Source organism: Parasteatoda tepidariorum, chromosome X1, assembly GCF_043381705.1.
Source record: "Parasteatoda tepidariorum isolate YZ-2023 chromosome X1, CAS_Ptep_4.0, whole genome shotgun sequence".
In the NCBI taxonomy this organism is placed as follows: domain Eukaryota; kingdom Metazoa; phylum Arthropoda; class Arachnida; order Araneae; family Theridiidae; genus Parasteatoda; species Parasteatoda tepidariorum.
Genome location: NC_092214.1, coordinates 4,198,365 through 4,225,586, shown reverse-complemented (window position 1 = coordinate 4,225,586; position 27,222 = coordinate 4,198,365). Strand labels below are relative to the sequence as shown.

The 27,222-nt window shown below is 27.6% G+C and overlaps 2 protein-coding genes across 2 annotated transcripts in view; both read right to left on the bottom strand.

The window, feature by feature from the left end:
- The window catches only part of LOC107438532 (venom protease), a 43,813-nt gene extending 30,852 nt beyond the window's left edge, over positions 1 to 12,961 (bottom strand). The window contains exon 1 of the mRNA XM_016050841.3: positions 12,701 to 12,961. The gene's annotated coding sequence lies outside the window, so the exon portion shown is untranslated. The remainder of the gene's footprint in view (positions 1 to 12,700) is intronic.
- LOC107450407 (uncharacterized) overlaps positions 1 to 27,222 on the bottom strand; it is a 477,566-nt gene that overhangs the window by 156,545 nt on the left and 293,799 nt on the right. The window lies entirely within an intron of this gene.

Here is a 27,222-nt window from a genome sequence, read left to right as displayed (position 1 = left end):
ATATATATTTGAAACTTTTGTAGTTTGAACGAGTTACCTTGTCTAATAATTTAATATTGAAAAAGAAATAACGTCTAAAAAAAGAATCTGAGTAAGTTGTTAAATGTCAGATTTATCTCCCAATCATTTTGTGTAAACAAAGCGGAAAAAGAATAACAAAGTGCTACACCTTACACAGGGTGGTATGATGCAACAGGATTTACACTCTGATGGACAATCTGTTGGTTGACCTAGAGAAGCGAGGCCTTGATTTTGGTTAGTGACCTTAAATGCATCTTTACTTTCATTACTTGTAATGGACAGCAAAATTTGATGCGTGTAATAATCATTATTTATTTTTGTTTGATTTTATATTGCTCTTTAGTTTCTTAAGTTAAGTACTTTTTTTTAGATTAAGGGGTTATGCGCACTTTCTATAAAATGATTTTTGCTTTTTCCTTTCACATGATTTTTTTAAAATAATTCTGACCAATATTAACTAAGATGTTTTTATATTTTATTTTATTGTTCACTAACATCGTATTATTAAAAGTATAAATCACATTCATCACAACTTTAATATGTGATTATTGAAATTTATTAAGAATGTTCCAACTAAGTTAGCTGAAATTTAGCGGAAAAAATTTCCATACCTTAAGCTTGTTTTAGAAATAACGATTTCAGGTATCATTTTATTTTTCATTACAATATTATTATTCTCCTCATCACTGAAGACTAGTATATAAGACAAGAGTATTTTTCTGCCAGAAAAATGGAGTTATTTTTAATATTTTCGTATTTTAGTGATTATCGTAATTTAGATTATTCTTATAGTTTAGTAATTAGCCAGGTATTTTCTGCATATTCATAAAATATAAGAAAAATTTTAACAACAAGCAAAGATATTTTTTCTAAAGCAAATAATAAATGCCAAAAACACGGAAAAGTTTAGCATATTTTGTTAATTTTGATTGTACTTTTTATAAGAGTAAAATTATACATAAATTAATATTTTTTTATCGCAGGAAAATAATACGAAAAATAGCCTACTATTTCCACTTTATTTTATATTTAAATTTTAAAAACAAAAATGTATTACTTACATGCATTTTGGACATGAATATGACATATGGTAACCGTTTAATGGAAACTCTAGTAATCAAAATTATAGTTCTTATTACCACTCATTTAGTAAAAAATACGAAACTGAAAGGCAAAGTTAACGGAATACATGTTTTTTATGCCCTTTTCTAAGGTATCATGATAAATTTACCAAACTTTATCACATATTATCAAATTTTATCACATGTTAAAAAACCATATTTTATTGCTAATTTTTCGAAAATTATTACCCAAGCGCTTTAGTAAAATTTACCGAGTTTTTTGATGTTCCTATTAAACCACATATATTGTTAATTTTCCCATGGTCATTTCCATAGAGCTTCAATAAAATTTACCGGACATTTCTTGTGTTCCCATACAGCCAGAAACACGATTAATTTTACCATACTCTGGCAGTTTTTACCATACTTTTTTTTCTCAGTGTAGGTCTTGAAAATTCGTTTGAATTGCTAGAGAATGATATGTTAATTATATTTCGAATTACATTCGAATTGCTTTGAATTTGTAGAGAAACACTAGAATAAATACATTACTTTAAAAAAAAACTACGTTCATGAATAAAGTCGAATTTCAGAAAACAAATTTTGTATTGGGAGTTTTCAATCTATGTGAGATGACTTTGCATTCAAAGAAGAACCAACAACGAAGGAAATAATATGAAGAAATATAAGAAAACTGTAACCATTGAAGCTTAAATAAATAAAATAAAGTAAAAGCTTTATCTGAAGATTAAATGATTCATTGCCTTATAATTTAGCTATAATTATTTTAACAAAATAGTTAGGCTAAGAATTAATGAAGCTTCAATTTATAATTAAGAATGAATGAAGCTTAATATTTACCCTTTACTCCTTTTTAATTATGAGAGCCTTTTAAAATTATAAATGAATTTGAAACTAAGTTATATTAATTTATATCTTAAAATGTTATGGAAGCTAAGTTGGTTTTATGTGATGCGTATATATTTAAAAAGATTAAGAGAGAAAAAGAAGTTTTTTTTAAATGAAAAATCTGTAATTTTAAGGCGAAAATAATGTCATGAACTATATTCACCGTAATACTATATTAAAGTTTTAATTATGAAAAACGTAAAATCTCTTACAATAATTCTAGAATTATTAACTATTTTGATTATTTTTATTCTAATTTAGCTATTTATTCTACGTTTACCTACACTCATTTTTCTCTTAACTTTTCAATTTAAAATATTAATGAAGTGAAACATAATTTAACCTGAAAAGTTTTTACCGCTGCATTGTAACCTCTAACGCAGCAGTTACCAGATGGCGTTCCGTGGGGTAGTGTTACAGAGGCTCCAAAATTTAGCATTTTTTTTAAAACCAGTAATGATTTTTGAAATCTGTTATTTGGATGCAGAAGTCCATTATTTATTTGGCATTTATATCTTTTATAAAATTATTTCAACGAAATTAGAATTAGGAGATATGAATTAAGAAATAAGAATTAAGAAATACGAATAAGAAATAAGAATAAGAAAAAAGAATAAGAAATAAGAATAAGAAAAAAGAATAAGAAATAAAAACAAGAAAAAAGAATATAATAAGAATTTTTAAAAAAAAATGTCGCAGTGCTATTTTTCATTGAACTTTTTATTCCAAACAGAAAAACTAAATTCACCAATAAATAAACTGCTTCCCGTATAACTAACTATTCGTCTGTATCAGCAATTCGTTTTTCCTTCTATTTCAACAAAAACCATTATTCAATTTATTATATTCCCTTTCAATTTATACATATATCAAAAACCAATTTAGAATTAAATCTGCAAAATTTATCTGACAATCAGGAAACCTAATTTTAAAACTATTATTGATATAACAACCAAAAAATTCAATCTTCACATTTTATTTTACTGCCGGCGCAATTCTGCCGACCCAATTCTGAGTTTACGATTATCAACGTTAAAATCTGTAGCCTTGTAATTTTGAACTCAACCCAAAAGAAAAGGGAACTTCTGGATCAAGTATTGGGAGGAATTTTTGAGAGAACTAACCCACGTTTTCAATACTCGGAGAAGAAAACCACGAAAAATCCACATGGTTAGCCCGATGATAAGGGAATTCTAGCATATGATCTGTCAACCGCTGAGAATATTTTAGGTAAGCGCTGTGCTCGGTGCCAGCTGAGAGCAGTATTTATATAAAATTATCACCTCTGAGATTCGAAACTGAGTCACCTCATTGAAAGACGAATGCTCTATCCTCGAAGCCACCGGAGCTCTTCTATCTTCCACATGAAATATTTTCAAAACAATTAATAGGCTTTGATCGGTCAACATGCTAAAATTACTAATGAGCTTTATTTACTTTATTTACCTTTCTAGAAACTATGGTCACTTACTTGGTGTACCTACAACTAGAATAATTTCCGAATGATTTACTTAATATGCTTACACAATGTTCACAATAAATATAGTTTTCGTTGCGTGTAAGGATTTTTTTATTGGGTTGACTGGTAATGTAACTCACTTTATATCATTTTTTGAATTTTATCAAAATACCGCCGTTTTGTAAGAAAAAATAATAATAATAATAACAATAATAAATTATTTTTTAAAAATCTTACGTGTAGCGAAAACTAAAAAAATCGAAGCGAATCAAATTTGGATGATTTTTTCGACTTCTGAGTATAGAAAGTATTGGATAATTTAAAAAGTATTGAATTATCGTGTAAAAATATTGTATATATAGTGTTTTATATAAGCGCTAATTTTTTTGTATTTCTTACAAATTTTTGTATTTGTAACATAAAACGACGATAAAAATATGCGCAAAGATGTATTAAAGTTTATCACAATTGTTGCTAAGTTCATTAAAAAAATATCCTTCTTTTTTACAGGCTACTGCTATGTTGTTCCCCTTAAACACAATAATACATATTGTTCACTTATCCAGTTGAGCGTTATTGTCAATTTTGTGTAAATCGTCACTTTTTTTCCCTTGTATTTGTATTAGATACATATTCATATTTTAAAGCAATTTAACTGAAATGCAAAGTTAAGTTATTCACAAGCATAGGATGGAAAGTAAAATACTTTCTTTAAAAAAATAAGTTCCACACTCTGCATCCAAATAAAAAATAAATGAATGATTATTTTGAATCAATAATCAAAAATTAAATTTTACTTATGAATCTGAAATTTCATTAATTGTTTGAATTTTTTATTGATAAATATACACAAAATTATCATTTAAAACCACTCATCATAAAAAAAATAATTGTAAAATTTCATTCACAAATTTCAACAACTGTTGTAAATTAATAGCTAATTTTGATTGAAACTTGAACAATCTAACATTTTTTTAAATAAATTTTGTAGCATTTGTTACATTTAGCTAGTGTAAATCGAGTTTAAATTGAAACGACAGCTTCTCTTAGTATTTGTTTTATCCATGCCATCAGTAATATACTATATCTTTCTAAAAATTAAGTGACATATTCTTTGAAAAATTATTACGTTTAAATTCAAGTAAAAAATAGTTTTTTGGACATTCTGCATTTATTTCACCCTTCCGAGTGCATTAATAACCTTGGAGCAGATGTTTCTCAGTACTTGTGGGACAAAGTTTACATTTTAATTTATATAGTTTTGAATGCGGTAATGCTATTTTTATTAGGTTTGAAATAATTTCTAATTCCTATAACATGCAATCCAATTTATTTCATGTATGTTATTATTATTTTTTTTTACAAAACTACTATAGTTTTTATTATCTGCCCCCATAATATTTAGCTCACGTATTTTGTTTTGTCTATATTTTTAACTTTCATGGAAGCAATACATTTTTACAGAAAATTATTTTAACAATTTAATGAAAACAAAATTTGCAATCACATTATAAAAATCCAAATGGAGTCTTAAAACTTATTGTTTAATTCTAGAGCATGCTCTTGATTTTATCAGCTTAAATATTTATTACAATCGAGGCTATAAATCAATCAAAGATTATGTATTTTATCGCCAATTGAGTTCAGGGAATTTAAAGTAGACTCTTTTCGTAAATCGAGCAATCTTTGATTTGCTTGAGAGAGCAATGCTAAGTAAAGACACGGATTTTCCCCAGGCATCAAGAATATCGTTTTGAGGCGAAACTTAGGCCGTTATTTTAATCATGAGAAGTTAGTTTAGCGTGCCACAAAGACTCAATAAGTAGTTAAAGTACTTTTTTTCTTCCTTTTTTGAGTCCTATTTTTATGGTTCATATCTGAAAACAAAAAACACACAAACACATATTCATATTACGCTTATTTAAGTAAAAGTTTAGTTTTGCAACATTATTGTGCATACAGGATTTTTAAACGGATTTGCGAAAATAAGAATTTATGAGAATTTATAATGCGAAAGAACAAAATTGTCTGTTTTCTTCTTTGCTTGTTCTTGCAACAAAAGTTTGTTAAATAGATGTTTCATATTTCATAGACGTAGACACTTTAGAACTAACTATTAATTTTCATATCCGTTTATCAAAAATTTCAGTTTTATTTCATTAACAAACATGAACAGCCCATCTACTTAAATATATGCAATAAGTTCACATCATTAACCTTGTAATTTTAAACCCGATTCAGAAAGCAAGAGAAATTGTGAACCAAGTATCGAAGCCCGCTTGCCTTCATGGGGGGCTTTTTGAGTAAAATGCCCGTTTTTAAATTACACTGAGGCTGAGAGAAAAAAATCTTGTAAACCATCCACGTTTAAGTAAAATTTTGATATTTTAGGGTGGGAATTTAGTCTTCAAAACCCCTACTTCTGTGAACACTTTGCACTAATATTGTGGTAAGTGCACGCTTAGAACTGTAGACAAATTGACCTGTCACCACTGGAATTGGAACTTAAGTCATTTGAGTAGAAAGACTAGGCTCTATCTGTTGAATTACTCTTGCTATAAATAATTATGTTTTTCACAAATATAGGCAAGTGCATCACGAAGTACTAAGGAAAAATCAGTGTTTATTGTAATCTACACCCAATTACTGTTTTTCGCTGCTTAAGAACAGGCGGATTGTTAGGACATAATTCCTTGATTCGTTCTCAATAATATGATGCAAAATTTTTATTACAATGCTGCTAAGTATTTTTTTGCTTTTTAATAACGGAGAGGAAGCAAAAATATTGACGTGAGCAGTTTATGCGTAAATAAGGGGTTTATTAGAATCGATGAAAAAGTCTGCAAGAATAAATTTTATCCACGGAAAGAAATTTTGGATCCAATTACGGTAAAATCCATTTTTACCGGAATTTGTTACGGAACAAAAAATATGATATACCGTAATTTATACGTATACTTATTTAATTAGAGTGATTCAGTGATTTTACGGTAATTATTAGTGTAAAAATTGCGGTAGAACATTTTACGGTAAAAATGGATTTTATGGTAAAATTGATTTTACGGATGACGCATTCAAATTGCTAGTACTTTATCGTAATTTGATCAAGATTTTTTTACATTGTAGTCATAATTAAAGTAATTTTTTCGAATTTTCTTATGATTCTAAAGCGTGTTTTAAATAGGGAATTTTAGGTTTGTTTTGAAAGCAAAAGAATAAAAATGAAATTTAAACTCAAGCAAAAGTAATCATCACTCAATTAAAAAAAAATATTTTCCGATTAATAATCAAACTTTAAGTCAAGTAAAATAAGCATATGAATTGCTTAAGCGAGAATCAAAACAACAATTACAAGTGAGCTGGTTTCCAAATCAATAAGAAGGACACGTTCATTGTCACTCATTAATCTCTATGTATTTTATAATATGAATCCTTTCTAGTATAGGTCTATCTGATAATGATTTTTTTCAAACTATAAAAATTTATGCATTTTAAAATACCGAATTACTTTTAATACAAAGATAAAGTCTTGCAAACTTTACAAAAAATTATTCTCCCTGCGGTCTGATTTATTGAAAGTATACAATGCTTCAAAACAAGCGTACTATAGTAGGAAAATAAATTTGGAGGAACAAAGCACTTTCCTGTGAACCGAAAATAATTTTCAATGCAATTACAGTGGCAAAAACTTAAAATTTTTAAGGCAATGTAATTCTTTTCTAGATTTACACAATGTAATTTCTAGATTTAGAATGTAATTCTTTTCTAGATTTACACAATGTAATTTCTAGATTTACAATGCAATTCCTTTCTAGATTATGTTAATTTTGAAAATATAAAGTGATCAATATAAAGTGATAAAAAAATCATAGTATTTAGCAATAAGAAATTCTTGAGGTACTTTTTAAGTGAGAATTTTTTATAAGTTCTGCAGGGATAACGCATTCATTTCATTTTTAGGAAATGTTTGGGAAAGTATAGAAACTGCACCTTTAAGAATTAATCCATCTAACAACTGAATACTTTAACTATACGATTCTTTTTAGATCCTAAATGTGATTAAAACTTTGTGCTTGTTACTTTGAAAAAATTGATTTTTTAGAAGATAAAGTTGCTATTAATATAAATTATATATGTGGCAAAATTAATTATATCTTATACATGACACAAATTATTTCAATTTGCAAAATGATTTCTTGTACTATTTTAAAGAGCTCATTCATTTTTTTTTTCAAAGTTTACAATAGATATTTTTTTTGCAAGTGTGAGCATAGATTGCTACGCACACTTTTCCTTTGAAATTTTATAGTAAATTGATTTGATAACAATATGTTTTTTGTTTTCATTATTTAATGTGATCATGGTGCTCATTTTGATCTACAGTATGGGTCTAGACAATTTTAGTCAGTAAAGTTCAATTTTGACAATTTTATTTTGACTAATCTTATGGAATATAAGTGAGAAATTAACACTGTTTTTCTTATATAAATCTCAAAAGTAAGAGCTAAATGGCCAAAATATTGTGTTTCAGCTCTAAACGTTGATTAAAATAACTGAAAAATGTGATATTTTACGCTGTTTCAATTGCTGTTTTATGTAAAATAAAGCAATAAAAGCATTGACGAAAAAAATATCTCTACTTAACACTTTTTAACTCTAGAAATTAGAAATTAGATACAAAATGGCTCTTGAGTAAAGTGTTGATAAACATTTTAATTATTATTTTCCAAAAAATATTGTTTCAAAGTTATTAATATACGTTATTATTTTTTTAATAATTTAAAAACGTGTTTCTTATAGTGTCTAGTTTTATTATAATAAGAAAGAAAAAAAAATTGACTAAGAAAAATATTATTTTTTCCAAAGTACCACTTAAATTTGAAATGCGTTAAAATAATGCAGAAAAAAGAAAGCCATTGGTTTTAGTTCCAGGTTTACTTTTTAGAACAAAGAAAATATCGACGAAGTAATTAGATTAATTAGCAATTTGCCATTTATTTATACGTAATCTTTTAATATTATAATGTGTATGCCATCTGTACAATGTATAGAGTCATAAAAAATGACCTGAAAGATAAAATATAAATAACACAGTTTTATTTCATTAAATCAAAAATATTATCACTAATTAAGAAAGAAAATGGGTTAGCATAATGGAAAAGTTTCAGTTTTTGAGTGAGCTTTTTAATATGGTGTTAGCAATTTTTTAAGCAGCAATTTTTATGGCTTAAAAAAATACAATTGTAATAATTTATCGTTTATGATACTTTAAGCTAGCTGAAAACTTTTTAAATTCTGATTACATTTTCACTTCTTACTTTCTCAGCTTTTTTTCACGCTTATAATGCTAATTATTCAAGAAATGCTAATTGTTTATTATTTTGTCTGTTAAATTACGAACTTCAGGCAAAAAATGCAATTTCTTTTATTTGGAATCAGATTTCTAACACTTAAAATATGTAAACGGCGGGAATGTTTCACAAATGCCGTCAAATGAGTAAGCTTTTGCAATTTTCCTTTTTCTTTTCTTTTAATGATCTAGAACTAAATCTAGAAATGGTATTTTGTTTTTCAATGATCTAAAACTAGGTCTATATCTAGAACTAAGTTTAATTCAATTCAATTATGAAACTTGTTTAGTCAAAGAGAAATTCATGCAAATAATTTTTTATGGGATAAAAGTATAGCGATGCAATTGAAAAGAAAAAAAAATTGTTTTTGTGTCGCATTTTGTCAGTAGATTACGCTGTGTGCTAATTAAGTTTAATTTTTGAGGAGTGTTCTTTGAACCATTAAAATTGCTTCATAGTTCGTGATAATCCAATTAATCAGTAAAAATATTCGAGATGCAACAGTTTCGAGTGCAACTGCAATCTACAATGATTTTGCACATATAATATAAATATTTTTAAAAGAATTATTGTCACGTATTGAAGTATTGAACAGATGTAGGTAGATGTTATATCGCTGTCATAGGTATTATTCTCAATTTTAAGTTAATGCTAACAATTGTATATCATGAAAGGTTTGATTGGATTGTATTATTTGGAATATAATATTGATTAAATATAATAGCTTTATAAATATTCCATTCAGTTTTTTTCATATATTTTTGTGACCCTTAGCAAAAGCAAAAATATTTTTATTAAAAATTGTCATAATATAACAGCTCATTATACTGATACTGATAATGGTATTATGATGCAAAGTGTTAAATTCATAATTAATTATTAAAAAAATGCATTCTAGACAGCAAAGAACAATGTTGTGTTGGGTTAAATGGGACAGTATTTTTGTAATAAATTGAATTAAATTAAATTAATTATATCGATATACTATCTTTTAGTACAAATATTTTTCATGTATATAGAAAATTAATTATAATCTTATTTTGAGTAATTTCTTTCAATTTTTCGCATTTAGATCTTCAAGGAAAAAATTTAACTTTAAATTTATATCAATTATAGCAAAGAAACATCAAAGTAATTATGTCCTTGATAAAAAATGATATCTTTAAGATAACTGAAACAACTCGAACTTGCTTCGTAATAGTTCTTTTTTTTTCTCCACAGTTAAAATCCATTCCATGACTGATTAGCTAAATAATAAACACCATGCATAGTTGCAGAAGATTAAATATTCTGAAAAGAGGCTCGAATTTAAGAAAATATAAATTTATATATCGTCACTTTTGCTATTGTCCTTTTTAAATTTTTATAGCGCAGATAAATACTATTTTCATATGATTTTGATAAAATTTAATTTCATTTTCATTAGTGTAGAATTTTATTAAATTGAATAATGTGGATTGTGTAATTGAATTTTCAAAACCTATAAATTGTATAATTATGTACATAATAACAATAAATGAATTTATATAAACATAAAATTGAAGGTAAGAATTTCAGTTATCAACAGAATTCATCATTTTTCAAAAATTACGAGTTTCACTATTTCACCATTTTTCAGAAACCATAAAAAAAAATCATCAATGAAGAACATCCACAAAGCACGCTTGTCGATAAATATGATCATCGGAAATGTTCCCAAGCTACTAAAAATATAACGAAAAAAACTCCTTCTAAAACTTTTGTCTCATAGTGATCGTACTTCCTAAGAAAAATCTCATATTGCCCCTATCCTACACTATAATATATGAAAAATCTTGTTTTAAATTTAGAATGAAGTGTAAATGTTAAAAAACACTCACAAAAAATCCAAATTTAACTTTTTTTTAAAAAAAGAATAGTTTAATGATTAATCACAGTTTTAGGTAGAAAATTTTCACATTTTATTTAAAAGTAAAGTTAAAAAAATTCACTTATCTTCTTGCTAAATATTAATTTGCAAAAAGAAAAAATGAATTTTTTTTCAACTTAAGTTTCTGAAAATGCTTAGATAAATTATCAACAAATTTATAACATCGCAAGTTAAATATTAAAAAAAAAATCCAATTCCGGAGAATGAGAAACACATTATCTGAATATTTAAAATAAAATCTAAATAAAATATTGTAATAATTCCAAAATTATAATTATTAGACGTTCATAATAAAAGTATTCATTTTAAAATGAATACTTTTATTACAACTATAGAAATTATACAACTATAGAAATTTGTTTATTAATTACGTATCCTGAAAATACAAAAAAAATTTTAGGTGAACTAGTTTACTGTAATTTATTTACCTATGTACAGATGTACACTGTATTATTATAAGTTTAAAAAAAATACTGGAATGTTGAAAAATTTGGAAAAAATATTTTTACATAAAATCTATGTTTAAAATTAAATTATAATGAAAAAAATTTAGGCTGTAACAGGTTTGCAAAAACATTAAATGTGTGTACCAACATGATAAATATCCAAAATTTTGCATTACCATTTATAAATGAAAAAATCAAATCTTCTTACGCTAATTTTTTTTTATTTCGCTTCCAAACTGCATTACTTTTACTATACTTATGACGAAAAAATGAAAAATTTTAAATTATTCAATTTGAATTCAAGTAAAAAAATAAATGAAAATTTTAATGAAGAAAATTAGGCTGTGACAGGTTTACCAAAAAAACAATAAAAGTATATATACCAACATTAAAAGTTATAAAATTTTTAAATAAGTAGAATTAATTGTCTTACAAATATACCAAAAAGATATGCAAAGTTCCGAATCACACAAGTTTTTAAAATATAAAAATAACTCGATGTTTTTTATTGATTATTTATAATGTAATAGATGCTAATGATACATGTAATAGATGCTAAAAATATTTTATCACCTTTACAAATGAAAAAAAAATCAAATTTTCGTGCGTTAAAAATCTTTGTTTTCGCTTCTGAGAAAATCTTACTCTCCTTATACTTATGATAAGAAAAAGAGGAAAGTATTTTAAACTAAAATAAATTTAAAACAAACTCATACTAGATTATATAAACGAATCATATTAGATTTTAAAATATAATAAGTAACTGTCTAAATATTTGATATAAGACTTGACTTTTATTGAGTAACATGAATAGATACCATAAGAATAATTTTAAAAATATTGTATTACAAGAGAAATAATCAAATCTTTTTACGTTAAAATGTTTTCTTCCGCTTCCAAAAATGAATTACTTTCACTACACTTACTATGAAAAAAATGAAGAACCTTTGAAGGATTCAATATGAATTAAATTTTTAAAAAAAATGAAAATTGTAATGAAAAAAATTAGAATGTGACAGGTTTACAAAAACAATAAAAGTATGTATACCAGCATACGAAGTTACAAAATGTTTGAATAAGTAGAGTTGTTTTACAAATATACCAAAAAGATATTTAAAGCTCCGAATCACGCAAGTTTTTAAAATATAAATTTATGGATTATCATTAATATATACTTGATGCTAAAAATACTTTATCGCTTTCACAAATGAAAAAAAATCAGATCTTGTATTAAAAATTTTTTTTTCGCTTCCGAGAAAATCTTATGCTCCTTATATTTATGATAAAAAAAAATATAAAAATATTTTATTGAATTACATTTATATAAAACTTGACTTTTATTGAATAACATTCATACATACCATTTAAAAGTACAATTTCAAAAATATTGTGCTATATTCACCGATGAAAAGATCAGATCTTTTTACTTTAAATTTTTCTTATTCCGTTTCCAAAAATGCATTACTTTAACTATACTTATGATAAAAAAAGATGAAAAAAATTCCGAAGTTATTCATTCCGAAGTTAATTTGAAATTTACTTACTTGAGATTCAAATTCCGAGATGGGAGAATTGAAAATCGAAACCATTCAAATATACTGTTCACCGTATCAGAGAAGGTAAAACTGAAAAATCCCCCGTTACTGATACACAGAAAGAGAGGAAAAAAAAAACTGGGCCAAGTTCAGTTTAAAGATGACGAAAGAGCACCTCTCCTTCTTCAATTCTTTTGGCTGAATCGACCTGATTCTTCGTCAAATCACTCACTCCAGTTAGATGCTGTTGCTGTGGCTATCGAATAGAATGAGATGATTCAGAGTGGAGTAGATATGTGTTTCTAGAACCCACAAGTAAAAGGTAGAGTCAATTGGGGGAGTGAATTAAAAAGACCTACTTTTTTCGGCCTATGGGATGGTTGCGAAGTTTGGGTGAAATTGTAAGTGATTCCTCCGGCTTTAACATTTCTGGAGGGTATTGTACGTCAATAGGGTGACACGATAAATATGAGGAAAAAGAAATAAAACTTGGATGCTTCTTTTTTTTATTTTTACGAATTATTGCACAAGTCTCCTTTTGGAGTTTTCTCTTAATTGTGGCTAGAGGCTTATTTGATGGTTCGAGACAAAACAAATTGCTTGTCGCCAAACCAATTTCACTGGTTTGTGATTTGTCAAAAACGTGTCCTGCTACGGATGTCATGAGTTTGATCTTATTACTTTATGATGGTTTTTAACTATATTAGGTTATTGCGTCAATAAAATTTTTTACTCGCTTTTTACTACAGTTATAAATTTTAGGTTTGAGACTGATTCAAAATTGCGAATGAACACACTATTATATCTCAAATTTTGAAGAAAATCTAATTCTTTTGATTAAGTCTTAATGTGGGACAAGAATTCCTAAGAAATAGTTACGAAATAGACTGCGATCTTAAAATAAAGTCATTGTTTGAAGTATACAATACAGGTTGCGTAAATACACAAAAATTTAATACTCAGAAATTATCAATAGCCTAAGAAATCTAATAGTAGTTCAAAAAATAACAAAGAAAGGATGTTAATGGCCTATAACATAGTATTATTAACTTAGACATAACTCTCAGTTCTTAGTACTTCCATATTTATAACCAAGATAATATAACTTAATTGCAATATCTTAGATGTGATGGGATTTTAAGCCTATGTTATTAGTTAAAATTATTATTATAATAAGTTGTTCTTAGACAAAGATGTATACATTTTTTTGAATAAATACAACATTTTAAGATAAAATCAGTTTAAATACCATTAAAATCATTAGACAGACATTTATATCAAGTTTTCAGTTTTTCTTTTTGTTAAGATCTATAATACTTAAAAAATTCCAATACTTTAAATTTCTCAGCTTTTATAAAAGGAAAAAAAATATGAAAACCTTTAATAATACTTAAATAACTTCAAGATTTACATTATTTCTTCCAAACCTTTCAATTTCTACTAATTTTAAAGATCCTAATCTTAGATACAGTGCAGCCGTAACATACAATCAAATACAACACTTGCCAAAATTCATCTTACGTTATTATCTTATGTTTTTATTCATCTTATGTTTTAATGTTGTCAAATTTTAATTTTTTCTTTTAACTATGCTAATAACCGTGCAAGTTTACTATTCTTTTATCATTTTTCTTCAATGTTGCTGCTACCTTTTATTTATTACTATTTCTTGTATATTTTTGAAAAGCATTGATGTGTTAATATCAACTGGGAATATATATGTATTTAAATTCTTGTGCTGCAAACTAAGTTGCTGGACACCGAAATGTGACGCCGGGACCGGCAATTGAGGAAACGGTGTGTATGGAGGAAACTGTATATAGCGACCATCGAGAAGGGTGATAACTTGTCCGTCAAAACTGTCCTAAAAATTCTCTTTCAGATATAGGGCCTAGTGATATGACCTGCTAATCATTCTGATCAATATTTTCCCATTTTAGAAGATCTCCAATATTTAATTTTCTAAAAAAATTTTCTTGATTATAAATACAGTTTCATTATTTTGCATTCCTTTCATTTTTTAGAGAATCTTTGTCAGTTAATCTTTAATTTGAAATTTAGTATACAGTTGTACTTCTATTTAACGAACTTCCCTTTTACAAATAACTCTATTTTGCGATTTGTTTCAAGGAACCAAGAACATTTTGGAAATTTCTTCGTTAACTAGCTTCCAAATAGCGAAGTGAATCTTCTATTCAAAGAACTTTTTTTGGAGATCCACTTTTCGTTTTTCCCAAAATAATTCAGAGCATTTCAATCTTGTTAACGCATTTTGTGGGGGAAATGACCTTGAATTAATTTTCGAAGTCACTTTATTTTTAGAGAAAGTAGTAAAATCCCTTTTCCTCCATCTTTGCATTACAAACAAAAAACTTAGCGGATCAGTAGCAATTAAACTTCAGAACGCATGAGGAAATGTATGTTTAAAATTACTTTTTCAATAAATACAACAATAATTTTATACATAAATTTAGATTCTTTTAGTTGAAAATGTACGTAGCATGATAGTGTAACACTATTTAATGTTTTTCTCTATTCTTGCTTACCATGCAGATTTCTCTTATGATTAAGATTAATAAAATCAATAGTGGATACTAGTTTACAAGATAAAGGTGTATCAATTGCTTTTCAATCATGTATAGTGTTTATGAATTTAATACCTGTTTTGTGTTGTTTAGGTATTTCAATAAATGATTTTCTATTTAACAGATTTTCCATGTAACGAACTTATTATCGGGATTTAGCGACTTCATTAAATAGAGGTCCGACTGTATTATTTTAAAACTAATTACTTTGCGATATTTACATGATAAGTTACATACATGATATTGTTATTACTACCCCGATTTCTGTTTCTTTTACAGACACCGAAAGTTTTAAGAAACATATACCCAAATTTATTAAAGCAGACAATTTCCTTAATCATACGAAAAAGGGGAAGGCATTCCTACCAGGTGGATTGATTCTATTGATAGAGATCTTAGGAATCTGGGAGTCAATTGATGACAGAGAAGATCATTGGAGACGGATAGGAAGAGGAGAGATAGCCTTGGCTTGTGACAAGCTGTAGTGCAGAAGAAGAAGTTACCTAATTATATATTTTTCACAAAGTCGTTGGCTAAACAATACAAAGCAAAACATTTGGTTTGATAATTTTCTTTTTTCATAATTGCTTGCAAGACAACCATAAACTTCAGAATTCATCATTTGCTTAAAGTTTATTATATACAGTCAAACCCCGCTATAGTGTACACGGTTTATAGTGAAATCCCGGATATAATGAACGAGCCTTACTACCCACGTATAAGGTAATTTTTTGAGGATATAATGAACCAAAAAAAAGGAAATTGGATATTATGAATTTTCTTTTGTCTTCGACTGATTTATTTTCTTCATTTATAATACATATTCGTAATAATTTTGAAACTTGTACTTCAAAATAAATACATAAACTGATTTTTAAATCATCAATAAGCATGGAATGTAGCAATAAAATTTTTTTCTTATTTGCTTTATTATTGAATAGCATTATTGAATTGGTTCAGCATTCAAAGAAGCCGCAATCTTCCTGTATCTGGATAAATGCTTCAAAGTCAAAGCCGATGAATTTTCTAAGCGATTTGTTGAGACTATTTTTATGTGCTCGAATGGCTGGGTTCAAAAAGCGGAATAACATAAATTCAGGAAAAATCATCCGAGAGTCGGCAAGTGTTTCCATATCTGATGTTGACGATTGCTCATCAGCTAACGATTACTAATTTTTTTTTTGTAAGCAAGACGAAGAGTAATAAAAAATAAAAGTTAACACATTTTTGTTAGTATGTAATATTTTTCAGTCACTTATTTTTATTTCATTTTATTGGTCATTTATTTAAATAATGAGTAATAAAAAGGAACCATTAGTTAAAATTGCTTGCGGGAACGGATATAGTGAAGTCCCGCTTATGGTGAACCGAAATTTGACTCTTTGAGGGTTCAATATAGCGGGGTTTGACTGTATTTGTATTTAAGGTTACTGGATACCACAAATGCATTAGATTCTCAAGTCAAGGCTATAGGTTCATTATTCAAGGCTATTCAGAATTCACCATAAACTTCAGAATTCATAAAGTATCCATTAACATCAGAATTCACAGTTTGTTAAAAATTTACTATATGTTTGTATTTAAGATTTTCTAGATACCTCAGAGGCGTTAGATATTTTAAGTATTGTGGAACTTCGATGGAACAAAAAAAAATTCCTTAGTTTAACAATAACAACTTACTTAAAGAGAATAAATGCTGTATAAATAATTTTCTTATTTTCTTTTCAAAATGTTTATTTATTTCTTTTCCCTTCAATGAACCATTCATCAACAAAATTAGCACCAATTTTAGCCGCTTTTTCTATTTATATGAAGAAGCAATTTTGAGAAAATGCGTTTTGTTTTTGGCGGCTACTTATCAGTAAATAATATTTTGAAAATAAGATCTTTTGTTGGAATAAAAATGGCGCAATCTAAACAATTTTTGGCGTCGATACTTTCTCCATATAAAATGTAAATGATGAAAGTCAAGGCTATTCCATTAATAGTGATAATCTATGAATAGTTTCAGTATATTTATTGTCACTTAGACGGAAAAGAATATCAATTGCTTCATTATCAGCTGCAAGGAAGGCTTTTGTTTCAACTTTAAGAAAATCACGATGTAGAGCAAATTACTCTTTGGTTGGCCATTATGCATTGCTACATTCTAAAAGACAATGGTAATGGCTCTGAGAAAGTAATATATATGATTTAAAATAATGTTATTTTTCTTGCGAAATTAAATATGCAAAAATAACAATAGCTAATTTAGAATACTGATGTCAATAAATTATTTCAAGTCATCAGTTTGAAGACGTATGGACATTCAACCTGTATTAATCTTGTTACTGATTAACCAGATGAATATTTCATTTAAGAAATTTTGTAGCTTATGAGTTCTTTGATTAAATGGTTTTTGTGTACATGCGTAATAAAATTATAGTTAAGGAATATTATAAAATGGAATTCCCAGTTATCAATCTTTTGCGTTACGGAATTTTCTAATTTTTTGCAGCCCTCATGTAAAAGCAACGAACAGATCAGCTTTGTAACACAAGTTTATATGTATTCGAAAATTAAAATACCTATAACTGCAATAAGGAAAAATAACATTTAATTTACATTTTTGAAAGACATTTGAAGAAATGGGAGGTATATCAATAGAACTAGCCAGCAAGAAAGAATTTTTTTTAATCTAACAACTTTTGAAACAAATTATTTCCAACGACTACTGGTCTTATACTGTAAGCAATTCCAGATCATATAACGGTAAAGAGTACCGACGCTCAGTGTGCCGGTACTTTTTATCATAGAGTCCGTTTTTACCGAAGCATGCTACGGAGCAATAAATCTGATATAACGTAATTTTTGAAAATATAATTACCATAAAATCGCTGAATCACTGTTAATTAAATAAATATTCCTGCAAAATTTGCTGTAAAAATGGATTTTACGGTAAAATTAATTTTACGGATGGCGCATAATACAGTAATCTGATTCAGACAATGTTCAGTGCGCACAAAAAATAAATAAATGAACGGGCCACTCTGAATAACTTTTGATCTAAAGAGCAATTTCTCATGTTCTGTGACTCAATATGAATGGTTTGAGGGGGTATATCTCAAATATGTTTATTAATTAGTGCAGACAATATTTTAAGTTACGAAATCAGATATAAAATCGTACTTTTTTTGAATAAACATACCTACTCTTCGATGGATTTAGATTTCTAACCCTCAAAATATCGGGGGTAGCCGCAATCTGGGAAATATGGTCCAAATAGTTTAGACCCTTAATTTTAATTCTATTTTTTTGCGTATTTCACCATATCTTAATTGCTTCTTAAGTGAATTGAAAAAGTTTTGCACGCAACTATATAATTCGTTCATTCAAAGATAATTCCGTTCAAAATTTAACTTTTAATAAATATTTATTATTTTATTTATTAATAGTCAAACAAATTATGAAATATAAGGTATACAATTTTTACAGAATTTTAAAGAACTTAATGTTGAATGGCGAAATACAAAACTTGAGCGAAATTGGTCAAATAGTTGCTGAGAAATCAAATTTTAATTACACTACTTCTGAAATATTCAATTTTTCAGAAACTATTCGACCGACGTCATTTAAATTTTATATTTTTTCATTTAAACTTGTGTTCCTTAAAATAATGTAAAAATTGTATACCTTACAATTCAAAACCTTATTTCTTAAAATCTTATATCCCTTTTATTATTAATAAATAAAATTAAAAGTTACAGTTTGCATAGAAATATCGTTGAATAAACGAATTTCATAATTAATCCCAAAATTTTGTCAATTCGCTTAAAAAGTACTCAAGATATGGCGAAATACGCTAAAAGTAAAATTAACATTAAGGGGTCCAAATTTTGGGCCTCTCTCCTGATCAAACTATTGGAACCATATTTCCCAGATTGCGGTTAAACCCTACATTTTGTGGGTCAGAAATCCAAATCCATCGGAAAAATACATATGCAGAGAAAGTACGTTATTATGTCTGATTTCGCAATTTGAAAATCGTCTGTACTAATTAATTAGCATATTTGAGGTCTTCTTTTGAATCCTTTAGATCCTGTAGATCAGATCTTTGAATCCTTTAGATGTAGATATTCAACGTGGTCCGTTTTTTATTTTGCGAACTACTTATATATTCCTTGACAGTGATTATGTTCTCTTATTGTCACTTTTATGTCCTACTGCACCACTTTCGTCAATTTTTTTTGTCGAATTTTGTCCAACTTTGAACCCCGTATAACCAGTATTGTACTAAAACAAAGTGAAGTAGTGTTTATGAGCCATAGGAGAAAATCGAAATGATATTATTGTAAAATAAATCAGGACAGTTGGTGTTGCAAATAACTAATTAGAGTAATTTTAATAAGACTCCTTCAAATTTACTAAATTTTAATAGACTGACAAAGACCATTCTATTAATCAATCAATCATGAATATAATTAAAAAATAAATAAATGGCATTTATGTTGAAATAGCTCTCTTGGTACATCCAATTAAACACTGTTATACACTAAAATTGTATTCTATTGCAAGTTCTTTTATTGTTGTTACTAAAAGGGAGTGACGTATTTGTTACACCAAAATAGTAAACAATACTTAGAAAGTTATTTCAGTTATAAGTTGGGATCATTAATGTTTCTTTTTTTAGAATTTTTTTCTTACCTTTTTTTCTTACTTTTTTTTTCGCATCCTTACAAGAAACGCGAATTAACTTTTACCGTTCCACTTCAAGAAGTAAGTGTAATGAAATGTTCCTTCTTGTTCTATTTAACTGAATTCTTTTTTAACTTATCATTATGAAAAACCTAAACTTTGAGGCTTTTGTATTTGTGCGTTGTAACCATTAAGGCAATGAAACTCAAATGATTTTTTAATAATAAGTTTGTTCAAGTTTGTTTGGAAATACTTGTTTTGTAATGTTAAAGGAATTGAAATTTGAAGGGTGAGGTTCGCAACTCGATAAACTCTTCCAAGCTAAAGAAATATTATTCACGAAAGGTCTGATCAAAACTTAACTTATATAAGGCCTCTTTTGTTTAAATATTAAATAGTTTTAACTCAAAAATTAGTTTTTTCCAACTGTTTGAGTTAAAAAAAGAAGAATAGAATTTTAAAATTGAATTTTAAAATATTAATAAATATTAATAAAATTAAATATTAAAATTAAATACTAATAATAAATTGAATTTTGAAATATAGGCAATTTAAACTGAATTCCTAAAAAAATCGGCTTAGCGGTATTTTGAACCAAATATCGTTCAAATTTCAGTAGAGTGCTAAGTGGCATCATGTTTTCATTTAAATCGAAACATATTATTGCGTATTGTCTATCTATCTAAAATACTCCTCTGGATACTCTAAAATACTCCTCAGTCTGGAGTTGTATGCTTCTATGGAAACAAGAAATAGCCCACATCAGGGAAGTGGCTTTTGATACTTCTCTCGCCAATTCCTGACAAAACTTACCCTAAATTGCAACCCTTTTGGAAGTAGTTCAGTTTTGTGACGATAGTCATCTACAGGGTTCTATACAAATGGTGAGGGGTGTTCTTTAGATAGACAGACTATATTTAAGTTTCGGATGGCTTATTTTGCTCTATAATTTAGTTCAACTTGGCGCATTTTTAAAGTCACGGTAAATTTGCTCGACATTGGGATAAAACTTGCACCAAATATTTTTAAACAATTTACATATTATTCAAAATAAGTATCGTGCATTTTTCAAAATCATAAATATCGTTAAATGACGCAATCGAAGCAGGAAACAGTAAGTGTTTAAGATTTCATTATAATACTTGAAAATTTATACTTGATTAGTACTTGATAATTTAAAAACTTTATTTACTTCGTGAATCCGACGTCAAGAGCGTTTTGAGAATAGGAGCGTTTTTCGAGAGCTCGAAACATGTCGACTTTCATAATTTTGAAACAGATGAAGTTATTTAATCATTAAGTATATTTTTTAGCTTCGGTTTCTTGGGATTTTTCTTTTAATACATATTATGGTTTGCGTAGAAACGATTTTTTTATTGTATATTATTTGCGTGTGATAGGTAAAACTCCATAGCTCTTCTTGTATCTTGTACGAATTTAAATAATCATAATATGGATATTGAATAATTTTTGCTCTTCAAAGTGATGCTTTAAATGTTTTCTGGAAAGATTTTTATGATAGTTATACGCAAAAACGATTGACAATTGAAAAAAAAACAGTTGTATATTTCTGTTTTGCAGGAAATATTATTACGAAAACTCAAAAATATTCACCGGTCATATGCATTTGAAGTTCCTGTATATTGTTGAAAATTAAAGAATATCAGAGTATATTTTAAGTATACTTTCGCCATTCTCAATTTAAAGGTTATTTATGTAAAGATGAACATGTTTATTAAAAAAACATAAACAAGTACCGTATCAAGTGTAAAAAAACAAACAAACTACAAGCAAAAATCTATATCATTACAAAAATCTATCTTAAAATCTTTTTTATTACTTGCAGAAATAAATAAAAAAATTTTTTTCAAGGTTTTCTAAATTGGAAACATTACTCAAATAATTTCGCTCTCTGCCACAAAGAACAAGGCAATTATGTCGAGATAATTATGGTAATTCTATTCATAACTTGAATTTACTCGGTTTTTAAGGGGTTAAGGTACTTGCTAATTCCATCTACATTAATTATTCTTTTTATTGATTGTCTTTTCTGAGAAAAAAACTCTTAGTTGAGTGTTAAGGGTTAAAATATTAGCGAAATCGGATATTTGTGCAACATTGTAATTCTTTAACGATATTTTAATATTTTTAATTCTAATACTCGTAAACTGCTGGTTACAGCACATTTTAATTTAGATACGAACCCCACCAGCGTATGGGGATCATTCTTTCGATGCGTTCAGAGAAATCTATTCGAGTATTTGAAAAAAAAGTTTAATGATATTGAAAAATAGTGATAATAGATACGTGTGATGTGTACATCACTTTTCTAATGCTACAAAAAAGTATTGTTAGGTCATTACTAACAATACTGACACTGAATTATCGTTTTCTTTCCTCATAATTTCTTATTGCTTTTTAAATCTATATCTTTTTTTAGATGATATCTAATTAAAATTCTAATTATATGTTTGCTTTTTATCGTTTATGATCACAAAATTATCCGTCACATTAGTTGAGGAATAGTCAATAACCATTAAGCATCTTAACAGTTAGAAAAAAAAACAGTTAAAGTGAAAGGAATAGTTAATTTTTCATTTAATAATAATTAACAAATGTAATACGTATAAAAGTTATTAGTCATCATGTAAATAATTCTATATTAATTTTAAAATATTCCAGGACTCCTCTGGACAGGGTCAAAATAAGGAATTATATAGTATTAAATGACTATATAGTATTAAAACTGAGCATAGTATCGTTTAAAATAACATATCATGAATATAATACATGATATATTATTCTCATAATATAAGTATGATGTACCATGAAGATCTGAGTATAGTATTATATAAAATGAATTGCACAAATCTTTATCTTTAAATTTACTTTAAGAGCTATACATAATTTGCTCGTCAGAAAAAATGGCGAAGAAATTAGGATTCATATGCCGTCATATCCAAAGACGTGATAACTGGGTAATATACAACGAAGTATTGATAATTTATTTATTGATTATATGATTTATATGATGCAATTTAACCCTTTGACGCAAATGGGACAGTGTTCTTTTTATACATTTTTTCTGAAGCTCTAATTACAAGCAACAATATATTTTAGTACTTTTGTTGATAATAAAAAACAGTCCAATAATAGTTACTAAAAATAACTAGATTATTGAAATTTTATTTATACTAATATGTAAAATCTCAAAAAATTAGATTTTAATCATATTCAAAAATGTATCAATTGATTTTGTAAATAGAAGAAATTTCAATGATGGATTATTGTTGATCTTAGATCTAAATAACTGCAAATAAATGCATATTTGAAAAATTATTGTTTAGAAGAGAGTCATTTGTGAAAAAATGAAAAAAAATATTGGCGTTAAATGAATAATTTTACATTCAACGTAGAAAAAGACATCGGTGTTTCATACTGTAATTCATAACCATAAATTACTGAAATGCTAAATAAAATATTTTTCACTTGTTTTGACTTAAAACACAAAATAATGAAAAAAAGTATGAAAAATATTTTTATAAATATCCTGCGTCAAAGGGTTATGTATTTATACCTTTGTTAGATTGAAAAATAAATTAATAGTTTTAAATCTTAAAACCCGCTTACCATTGTCTGAAATAACTGCTTGTGTAGTTCAATAAAATAGGCATTTATGATTCCATAGGATGTTTCTATCACATCCAAATGACATATTGTTGCATTATACAGTTGACATTATATGATTTCCAGTGGTCGGAAAAGCTACATTATTTTTGTAATTTACTACAACTACTTTTTTTAGTAAATATAGTTAACCAGGGCCGGGATAGCCTGGTTGGTAGGACACTGGCCCCATGTCCAAGAGATTGTGTGTTGAATCCTCGCCGGCCGAAGATTCCCCGTGTAGTAAATGGTAACTGATGCACGTTAAATCTGTCGAGTACCAAAGTCCTCCATGTTCCCATAACATACCACTGCGGGTACTGATCCAGTTTCCTTGACTTCTGGTTTGGATCGAAATTACAAGGCTACGGAGGTTACCATTAGTAGTCGTAAACCAAAAATTGGGTAGGCTGTTGAACGACGTTTATAAAATATAAAATATAGTTAGCCAGAACTACTTTTTTTTAAAAAAATAATGCAGTGATTACAAACTACTTTAGAATTGTAATAACTACTTCACTTTTTAAGGAGACGAACTTGCGTAAAATGTAAGGGAATTAAGAAATACTTATTCTTGTTTACTTGAGCTTGTTTGGTATTCCAAACCATTTTTTTTCTTCGAATTTAATCATTTCACCTTTAAATTTTTATGCCTTTCCCGACAGCTAATATTTAATTTAAGAAATGCGAAATTATGAAATAAATTAAATGTTTTAATTGTTTGATGCTCTTTTATTTCCTCTAAAAAATGAAGTACGTCGAAAATACGTTTCTTTCCTTCGAAATAACGTCAATGTTTCACGAGTATACATACATTCGCATGTGAAAATGAGACTTAAGCGATTAATTATCCATTTTTTTAATTGGCTAGTTTAAATATTAGTTATACGTAATTCCTGTTTACGCTTAGCTGTAGGCACAGGGTCATTTTCATTGCATCCATTGACGAACCCGCGAAGATTGATACCCTCCAAATTCGAAAAATTAGTTACGTTAGAGTCGTGTTTATTTACGAAACTAATGTTTAAATTAGTTTTTTTTAATTTCATTTTATAACCGTCGTTGAACTACCGACTCAATTTTGGGTTTACGACTATTATTGTTCATCTCCGCAGCCTTGTAATTTTGAACCAATCCATAAGACAAAGAAACCCCTGGATCAGTACCCTCAAAGGTATGATCTGTTATGGGAACATGGAGGACTTAGTGATTCGTCAGATTTAACGGGCATCAATCACCAATTACTACACGGAGAGTCTTCGGCCGGCTGGGATCAAACCCACGACCTCTTGGACGGGCCCAGTGTCCTACCAACCATGCCATTCTGGCCCCAATGTTAAAAGTAGTTGTCAGGAATCGCTACAAACGACTGTTTTTCTTCTTCTTTCTTTTTTTTTTTTTTTTTTTTTTTTTGTATCGCACTACTCACACTTCTTTTTTTCTTAACAAAAAATAGCACACTACGCTACAAACTACTAAAAAAGGGAAGCGACTATAGTAATTTCACTATTTGTAGTGCGCTACTCCTGACCTCTGATAAATACTATAGCCACTATAATGAAATGAAATGGATTATATAGTTATATTTTATACGTTTGCATGAAACTAAAAACAAGATAACTGACACATTCGATTTCTTTAACATCATATCCATCTATTGTGGACTGGTTTTACTATCAATGGATATGTGGCACATCCTACGTTCATAGATCCGTGGAATCTAAGATTTTAGTTGTCACAGAACTTAAGCCATGCTATAAGGTATTTTTGGAAAGGTGTGTTTTTTTCCGCGCTGAATAACACGGGCTTTGATAGCTTTTAACTTGTAAAATAGGCTAAGGGTAGAGACAGGAAAAGCTGGTCTGAGGCAATTAAGCGTGATGTCCGTAATAGCTGAAGGGCCTAAGAGGGAAATTGTTTCCTTCTTAGAAAGCTCATCTTTTTTTTTCTTTTCTGAGGGTTGTTTAGAAAGAATGGTGTTTAATCTTTTGTTCAACCAAGTATGACTTGTTGTTAGTTAAATATTATGTCCTGGAAGTCTATACCTTGTTGAGACTTGTTTACATTTATATTTAGTGGATTATTATACCAACTTATAACATTTCATTTGTTTCAAATACATACGGGATAAGAATGCTTTACGATATAATGATACTCCACGTTAAAAAAAAGTATTTTATTTATTTATTTATTATTGAAGTCCCGTACCTTGTAAACATAAAAAATATATAAATTTTTTTAAAGCTATAAATCCCACTACGTCCAAAGTTGAAGAGGTATATACACTTTCAACTTTGAATGATTGAAAAAAAAATTATGGTCAAAACTACCAGGAAAAATTTACCGAATTTATAGCTTGATGGTGTGACACCAAAGAACTTGGTTAGTTTTACGGAAGAGTTTTTATAACGATTTTAGTAAAATCAGCAATAAAATATGTTTTTTTAATATGTGATAAAACTTCACTATATGTAATTTTATCTTGTTAACTTAAAGCATGGCATGAAAACTTATTATTCGGTAAAATTTACTTTTCAGTTTTGTATTTTTTACTAAATGTGTGGTAAGGAGAAAACCAGAAACCAGAATTGGAATCCCGAATATCCTGTAAATCGTTACTATATGAATATAAAAAATGCCAAATGAAAAGTTTAAATACCGGGTGATTTGTTTTTGCCAGAATTATGTTTATCAGAAATGTCCTTACCTTACAATACGGTACGAAACGGTTAGTAGGTTTTTTTTTCTTGAGCAAAAAGCAACGAAATTAAATTTTCTAATATTTGCAGTTTTCTAATTACAATGTTGTTTTAAATACGAGAATTGAAGTTAAAAGAAATAAAGATACGTGGTATGAAGTAAAGAGAGAAGTAATGACTATTTAAAGCTACTATATTTCTTTAAGAAATTTTTCATGTGCAATAAATTTCGCTCATTGACGCACTTCCATGAAATTTTTTGAAAAAAATTTCTTCAGTTTTCATAATTCTTTTACTGTCTAGAGTTGAGTTATGGTTTTTATATAATTTATCTCTCAAGCAAAGCATTTTAAAATTTAATTTCTCTCTCACAAATTGTTCAAAACCTAGTTCGTAAAAGCATAGACACCTGAGTACCAAATTTCTTTAAATTTGAAGTGGAGTGGCTAAAGTTTCGATTGAAACTGTTATAGATTTATTATCTTTCCAGTTAAACTTATTTTTGAGAAAAAATACCAGCTTTGAGACCGTAAAATCTAGTGTAAGCATTTTAATTGGTCTATTGAATAGTTACATATAGTGCAATAACTAACACATTTCCGAATTCCTTCATATATAGAATGTTCTGATAAAACTGACCTAATACATTTGTTAGAAACTTTGTCAAAAAATAAGAAAATAGGCAAACATATTAGAAGTATCAAATTAAGATTTAAACCTGGAAAAATTAAAACGTTATCAAAATCTGACAAATAACAATGGGGAACGGTGAATTAATTGCCGTGAAATGCAGAAGAGTTGATACACTGTAAAAAAAAATCCGATTTAAATTATGGTACCTGAGTGCTGGCGGAACATGTTGTGGAACGAAAAATTTGATATACCAGAATGTTTTACAGTAATAATT